Below are 8605 nucleotides of genomic sequence, written 5' to 3' on the forward strand. Positions count from 1 at the left end.
GAGGGTTTCAATTTTGATATTTTTTTCTATTTCTAAACTCTACCTAAATACAAATGATACTGTTTTGGCTTTAGTAATGTTTGTTATTATACATAAACCTTATTCATTGAGATTTTTTATCAAAACAAATCCTAAAACGACGTTTTATAAACAAAACTTCAAAAATCAAGTTTTCAACCTATAAAATGTTTATAGCACCTTAACCTTATGAAAAAATTCAATTTCAGGTAAAAATCAAGTGTCGTGCAGGACAATAGTTTAAAATTGTTTTTTAAACTATAATATTGGGTGAGGTATCAAACCAAAGCAATAAAACACTACAGTCAAATATGACCTCAAATTGAATTTGCGCATACTTCAGGTTTTTTATCAACTACTCGTTGCTTTTGTTTTTTTCTCTCACAATTATTACTGCTTCCATAGTATTATCTGTTGCTGTGTTTTTTACTCTGGTTAATATCTATTACATTATAGGTGTTGTAACTATGTCCCCCCTTTTTTCCATTGCAACGTACCCCAAACTTCAAAAGTATTCCATATTAAAAAAGAAGATGTAATATGATTGCAAATGAGACAACTCTCTAAATGAGACATAAATTAACAATTATAGGTCCCGTACGGGCTTCAACAATGAGTAAAATTCATACTGCATAGTCTTCAATTCCCAAAATGAATAATGTAAAAACAACGAAAAATCTAACGGCCTGATTGATGTACAAAATAAATAAGAAACAAACGACAAACACTGTATTAACGTCTCGTGACTAGAAACAGACACATACAGAATGTGTGTGTGTGGGGGTGTTAACCTTTTTATGGGCGCGCTAGCACTCCGTAACCTGGGGGCTGGAACCGTGTGAACCAGTGCAACAAGCTTTATATCAAGTCAACCGTTTTCATCAACCGTCACAAGACATGTTTTAATACTTCTACACGTTTCACTCATGGCCACAGGTCTGCATATGAAAGGTTCTGCTCAAAGCAAACACGTTATTTTGAGTTTTTCTTTACAAATACGGACAAGGTATTGAAGGAAGTACGAAGACATTTGTTCCTAAAAAAATACTAGTTTTCAACCATCCATATCAATTCATCCAAGATATAACAGAGATCAAAAGGGGGTTTAGGAAGGTGTGATGACATCCATATGCTTTTCTGCAAAGATGCTGGGGAAACATTATACGAGACGTATACACTATCTTGAATTCGCTCAATTTCATGGTTGGCAACACAAAAGATAGCGTCGCACTTTACTTAAAGAAGCACAAAATTCATTGGCACTCAATGTCTCAACAAGGTGTTTTGAATCAAACTTGTGGTACATTTGGCAAGCCAATCCTAAATGAAAAGGAGTAATAAAAAAAAATGGCCACATAAACGATTGACTCGAGAATTACTTAGCATTTACGCAAATTCTCTGGTGCCATTTCCTGAGAATAGTCTTGGTTGTATGCAGTTTCATCGAATCATAGAATCAGCCGGAAGAAACGATTTATATTTATCAAGTAACGGTGTCATGAGGAATGACCATTAAATTGTGGCTAAATCTGCTTCGACGGGTTTGGATTTTTTTTTCGTTTTAAGCAAATAATTTGAAATGCAACCAAAATGACAGAGTGCTTGAAGTTTAAAAAAACGGACGGGAAACTTTTTCACTTTAACTTTATCTGACACGGATAAAACATGCTTAATACGCTCATCTGATTCAAACTTGAGCAGTGTTTGATTTTTCTAAAATGTCTTGTTGCAACAAAGTATACAAGCGCTCCAGTTGAACGACTGCATTCTAGAACGTGAACAAATATCCGAAACTGAGGGACAACAGTCCGATAATTGTATGTCGTCATTAAATATCAGATTAGAAGCTTCCTCGCCCTAAAGGGGGGACAAATATGTTTACTTGTGTAACTTTTGTAGCATGAACGATGATAAACTGCCTGCATGAACTTCTGCAAATTAACAGCTATCGCATAAATCATTTTGATGTTCACCTCATCCAATCTTTTATTCAATGCAGATACAAAAATCTACTTTCCTATACTGGTAAATTGACTCAAAATTTCAGCCGAGTTTTGTTTTTGGCATAAAGCAGTGACACTGTATAAAATTAAACGACTTTTGTCTTTTCTTTGGACTTATTGGAACAAGTTGCAACGGACTTGACATATCACGGAATATTTACTGAAACTATCCGTCAATTATTTTGATTTTACAATAAGTATATTTATAACAAAAAAAACATAGAATATAAACATATACAAACAAGTATGTGGCAAATATCAGTGCACTTTAATTGAAAATATGTGTATATAATAGCGGAAAAGGTAGTAATTTCATATATCAGTTGAGAGCAAATTATAGACTAATACACAAAATGTGACGGAAGGAAAGTGATGAAGTTCCGTGTTGAAATTGAAGTTTTTTATTCCATTCCTTTTCCATTGATTTCCAAAGGTTTCTTTCATATTTTGGTTCCAAAATTTTTATCACTTATTTGTTTTATGAAATACTATATGCTTAAAATATTATGGGATGATTTGTATTACTAATATGAAGATGAAACTAAAGTTTGTGTCTGAATTTGCAATTAAAATAATCTCAATTTCAAACAGTCCAAACTTCGCAAATTTTACAGATTAGAAGAAAATAAAATACTGAATAGAATATTTTGACATATAAAAATAGCTTCAGGAAAAACTATTTCAATAAAATGTAAGCAAAAATACAAAATTTTTCATTTTGAAAAAGGGGGGTTGAAACTCTATAATATACAACTAGTCATTAAAACGACTTTTTAGAAAAATGTGACCGTACGAAATTCTGACGACAGGGCAAAAACTAAAGAAGACATATTTGTCTTTAAGTTAAGACTATTTTTAGCCGTGTGTTATTTGGGGAGATTAAACTCGCGATCTAGACGACTTTTTACACTTCTGTCACCGCACTATAAATGCTTATTAATTATTTTAATTTATTGTCTTTGCAGAACTAAACTAACGAAAGAGGAATAATGGAACTTGAAAGCAGTTCTCTTAAAAGTTTGATTTCAATTTTGAAAGACTCGGAAGGATTAAAACCTGTCAACTTGTATTTTTTATGTGTTTAATTGTAATACTCATATAAGAAGACCCTTTATCAATACTGAACGAATTACAATGAGGCAAAGAAAAACGATCAAGAGTTGTTGACGTATTTTCTAAACTATGTTAAGGACGCCTCCGGGTGTGGGAATTTCTAGCTACATTGAAGACCTGTTGGTGACCTTCTGCTGTTGTTTTTTTATTTGGTCGGGTTGTTGTCTCTTTGACACATTCCCCATTTCCATTCTCAATTTTAAAATTAATCTAAAGATGTCTCTTTTTGTCTGTTGTTAATTGTAATTTACAAATTCCTAAATTAAAATGCTACAGACTTTCTGTATATTATACTCATTTGTGTAGAGGTTCCATCCTCTGTATTTCATTTACAACTTATACAAAAACAATCCTTTGAATTAAACATACATTTTATTACACCTACTTGTATTTTCATTTTCATGACTAGAATATACATTTTTAGTTTGTGGCATTACTATGGCTACAGAGTATTCTATAATATTTTGTTGAGGCGCCAGGGTGAATACCGATTACCTATACACAATGGCTATCAGCTGACCTATGTTGACATAGTGTCATAAAACCCCTGGTAGTTAAACACGGTTACACCACCACCTACCATGGGGAGTGACCGGGGAAAACACTCGTATTACCAATGATCCAGTTATTAGTGCCCCACCTGTTGGCAGGTGTAGGACTCCCCTCCATAATATGAGGTGGAGGAGGTCTCAGAGTCACCCATCTGTAGACCCCACCGTTACCACTAACAACATTTTCCAAACCTGCAAATTAAAGAACTTGTCAGGCCCAGAGCAAGGACCGAGTTAAATAATCCCCCAATCACTACCAGTCTCCCTGGACCTCCCCCCATTCAAAATTGACTCTGCACCTAAGGATAGTAGAAGATGATGAATTTCTTAAAAATGTCTTGTTTTCTTTCCAATTATTCCTATTGTTAATTACTAAAAACTAAAATTAATTCTGGATGCTTAAATCACAATAGTCCATAATATGTTAATTAAGTGCTGAATAACGGAAATGTTCATTTCATACAAACGCAAGTTTATTCGAAATTATCCTGTTTTGGTCCAGTACTATGAAGGTCCGCTTGGATACTGGTACCCATAATATTCCAATCAAATACATCAAACAAGTGCCTAAAAATATAAAACAAAAACAGCAGCAACTATTTTCATAGGGAGGGTTGGGGGTTTTAAATAGTTTAACTAATTTGTGTAACACCTGCTTTCTAGTTGACAGCTTATTAACAAGTGCCCAGTACGGGAATTCCAAATTTCTAGTTCAAGATGATACGGAAATTCCGAAATTATGATTCAAGCTGCGAGCGCCATCTATGGCCATGCTGAATATGGAAATGAGCTACAGAACTTTTGAATTATGAAAAATGTCGCTTTTGTCTTTCTTAACACATTACAAAGTTAGGTAGATTTTATTTTATACTATGAAAAATACGAACATTTCCTCACACAATTTTGGATTTTTGAAGGAACTGACAGGAATTCCAAATAATTAAGATATAAATTGTCTATTTTTTTGGAATTTAAGGTAATCGAAAACCTTTTCAAATTAACAAAAATTCTTTTCTTATATATATTAGAGGAAGTATATGAAGTTTTAAACAAAGAGGTAACTCTTTATAAAAGAATATCGTGGATTAGTGTTCTGAAATTAGAAGGTATGTACAAAAAGTAATGGAATAAAACATTGTATTGTTTGATAAACATTAATCCTGTAAATTTCATAAAAATTAATCGCTTTTTTTTAAATTCCTTCTTTTTTTTGCGGTATTAAAAATATCATAACATAACAGGTTCAGACAGTAAATTTAAGATAATGGTTGTCGTGCACTTTATATACCCCTTTACGTATTACCAATCGTTTATTGGAAGTTCTTTTAAAGTTTTCTTGTTTAAAATATCATCCGTTTTAAAGACGAACACGAGTCTGGCGTAAAACAAATTGATATCTTTGATGAGTGCGTTTACCTCGTCTATCACAGAGTGTAACCTGTCCAGTTATCAGCACTTATGTGTTTGGATCAATGTCATTTCTATGGTTGATATTATGAGAAAAAAACTTTTACCAACCGTTTAACGCTTTTGAAATACATGTACTAAGGATTTTCTTCAATAAATTTGACAAGTTTAACTTCTAAGAATAAATCGCTTGCGTCATTGAACTAATGCATGGTGTTCTATTGAATAATTAAAAAAAAAACTTTATACTGCACTCGTTCTATTTGAGCAGTCAAAATGCGTTGCCTGTATATTTCTATGTCATATACAGTCACTGACCCGATATCACTTTTCCTCATGAATATTTAAAAAGAAAATGAGGAAATAATATTTAATTAATCATACGACCTCTTCAACCTGTTCTTGTTTCCAATACATACAAAGATGCGTGGATCGACTCAACCTTGTTTCTTTTGCAATTATTGGAAAAACATATTTCCTTTGTTAATATTTACAATTTCGGTTTCAACAGGTAAATATGTACATTTCATTGTGTTGTATATTTCTCCGCGAGCATGATATGAGGCCTTTTTAATGGGGAATTTCCCCAACATTTAAGTCAAATAAGTAACCTTAACCCATTAAACAAACATTGAAAATGTTGCTTTAGATTTCAGCATAGAGACAATAATAGTGCATTGACTTGTCATATAAACGATATAAGGATTCGACCCGAAACGGGGAAATGGCTTAGCACAGCCTCGCATTTCCCCGTTTCTAAGCCTCATCCTTATATCGTTGATATGTCAAGTCAATGCACTATTATTGTCTAGTTATACATGATGCATATTAAAAAGTTCATCTTTATAGAAATCGTGTGTGTGTACGACTTACATGTACTTAGTGAGCAATGCAGAAAACCAATCAGCTTAACTGAAATAAAACACCTAAATGTAAAATTATTGGTAATCGGATGAATTAAAGAACCTTAGTGAGCGCGCTAACATACCCCACGCCCCGACATTGTCACAGGACAAATAAAATAACTATAAGAAAAAAAGTTGAATCCTAATTTTCTGGCGATATGCACATCTACATAGTATGTCCTTATTATCTAAAACGGTGTCATGAAATTCTGTTGTGTGTTTTAGAGGACTTGCGTGGGGTTTAATTAACTTATCATTGATTATTGCACAATGTGAGGAGTTGATCTGTGGGTGTTATTTCTATGACAATAAACTCGAGATAACAGAAATACTTACACTGCCTGAATTTCAAAATAGGGAAGGTAGATGAAAACAATGGATTCAAATTGAAATTCTATTTGATAATCATGAAAATTATGTTCTAAGTAATTGAAGATGTTGAATTCGGTTTGTTATACAGAATATGTCTAATGAAACATTTTGTGACGGTTTCTTTTTCATGTATAGTAATAACAGTAAAAGTGTACTTTGGTTTTCATCATATCATTTTGAAAAATGCAAGGATTTATTAAAAATTCTTTTTCCTAAACTATATATTTTTTATGAAACACGCATTTTTGTACATTAAGACAGGTATTGGTGAGTGATGTTTCATGCTTCAATTGGTTTGTCAAATCTTCAACAAATGAGTTAGGTCTATAAACATTTACAAAATTTATTTAACCTTTTTATTGAAAAGGTTCAACTTTTGCTCCTGATTCCTTTCACGGATTTGGCTATTCTTTTTTAACCTTTTGGATCCATCTTCATCTTTTATATAAGCTTTGGGTTTCAATTATTTTGGTTACAAGCATCACTGAAGAGACATGTATTGTCGAAATGCGCATCTGGTGCAAACAAATTGTTACCTAAAATTTTATTTGATTACGATAAATGTCATTTGTATCTAAGATCTTTTGAGGTTTTTTCCAAATCACCAGAGGGCACTCTTATATAGAGTATTTCTTTTTGGTATTATTGTTTAGAATATTTCTTATCTTAAGTTTTAATGAACATATTTTGCTAATTGAAGTGTCCAAATATCAATAATAATTTTCAAAACAATAGGGAAAACACTTAGAATATGTAAAAATCACCATAAATGGGCATTAAATTATACAACATAGATACCAGTATTAAATTTTACGCCAGACGCGCGTTTCGTCTACAAAAGACTCATCAGAAAATATAGTAAGATTCATCTGAACATTTTGTACATGTTGAATTATTTTTAAATCTTATATTTCTAAACAGTTTGCTATAAAAAAAAAAATCAATCTATAGAAGTTGTCAAGATAACAGGCAACAACGAAAAAATCAATTAATTCGTCATTTGAGGGCAATAATTCCCATTTAAAGTCGTCTGCCAGCTTTGACGTAAATGGACAATAATTCATGTTAATTCAAAACCTTTTTTGTCTTGTTAGATTTTATCCATCTATAGCGGTTTTCAAAAATAATTGACAAAACTTGCATTTTACACTAAAGTTTTATTTTAAACCATGTTGGTCATTTTGGTTCTATTGAAATGGTTGAACTTTTGAATTATGAAAAATGTCACTTTTGTCTTTCGTAATATCTCCAACTCATCGACACATTACAAATTTAGTTAAATTTTATTTTATACACTAAAAAATACAAACATTTTCTCACAAAATTTGGGATTTTTTAAGGAACTGACAGGAATTCCAAATAATTTAGATATAACATGTATAAATTGTCTACTTTTTTGTGATTTTATGTAATTTTAAACCTTTTCAAATAAACAAAAACTGTTTTACTATATATAAGGAAGTATATGAAGTTTTAAACAAAGAGGTAACGCTTTATAAAAGAATATCGTGGATTAGTGTTCTCAAATAAGAAGGTATGTACAAAAAGTAATGGAATAAAACCATCATTGGTTTGGTAAAATGAATCCTGTAAATTTCACAAAAATAAATCGCTCTTTTTAAATTCCTTCTTTTTTTTTTGGGGGGGGGGGTAAAAATACCATCACATAACAACTTCAGAATGTAAATGTAAAAGGATAATGGTTGTCGTGCATTTTATATACCCATTTACGTATTACCAATCGTTTATTGAAAGTTCTATCAAAGAATTCTTGTTAAAAATATCATCCGATTTAAATATTTTAAAGACGAACACGCGTCTGGCGTAATACAAATCGATATCTTTGATGAGTGCGTGTACCTCGTCTATTCCAAAGTATAACCTGTCCAGTTGTGAGCATAAATGGGTTTGGATCAATATTATTTTCATGGTCCTTATTATAAAAAAAAACTAATTTCAACCGTTTAAAGTTTTTGAAATACCAAGGATTTTCATCAATAACTTTGACAAGTTTCACTTCTAAGAATAAATCGCTTGCTTCATTGAACTAATGCAATGCTTTCTATTGAATAATTTAAAAAAAAAACTTTATACATTTCATGCGTCTTAAACGTTTCATCTTTATAGAAATCGTTTGTGTGTACGACTTACTTAATAGTGAGCAATGCAGAAAACCAATTAGCTTAACTGTAAAAAAAAACCACCTGAATGTAAAATTATTGGTAATCGGATGAAT

Source organism: Mytilus trossulus, chromosome 1 (genome assembly GCF_036588685.1).
Source record: "Mytilus trossulus isolate FHL-02 chromosome 1, PNRI_Mtr1.1.1.hap1, whole genome shotgun sequence".
Taxonomy (NCBI): Eukaryota; Metazoa; Mollusca; class Bivalvia; order Mytilida; family Mytilidae; genus Mytilus; species Mytilus trossulus.